Here is a 481-nt window from a genome sequence, read left to right as displayed (position 1 = left end):
CCTTATTCAAACTATTATAACCCAGGTTGGAAGAATCATCCAAATTTTAATTGGAATAACAATTCTTCTACAAATCAACAATGGGCGAACAACCCAGTGAACCTATTAGGAAATTCATCCAACCAAGGAAATGTTAATTATAGACCTTCTTATCCTCCAGGATTTAACAGTAACACTCAATTTAAGGAAAAGAAGTTGTCTATGGAAGGGATGATACTAAACATGAGTCAACAATTGTAGAATCAAGGAAATCAATTACAAATTTAAGGAAACCAGTTACAAAATCAAGGAACTGCTATCAAGAATATTAAAAACAAATTAGGGCATATCGCTACTGCGCTTAGTAACCAAACATTGAGAACTTTTCCTAGTACTGTGGAACCAAATCCTAAAGATCAAGAAAAAGAAAAGATAAAAACGATACAATTACGAAGTGGAAAAGAATTGGAAATAAGAGTGCAGAAAGAAACGGAAACTGAAA

This window comes from Phalaenopsis equestris, unplaced genomic scaffold (assembly GCF_001263595.1).
Source record: "Phalaenopsis equestris unplaced genomic scaffold, ASM126359v1 Scaffold198068, whole genome shotgun sequence".
Classification (NCBI taxonomy): domain Eukaryota; kingdom Viridiplantae; phylum Streptophyta; class Magnoliopsida; order Asparagales; family Orchidaceae; genus Phalaenopsis; species Phalaenopsis equestris.
Note: the sequence above shows the minus strand (reverse complement) of the source record.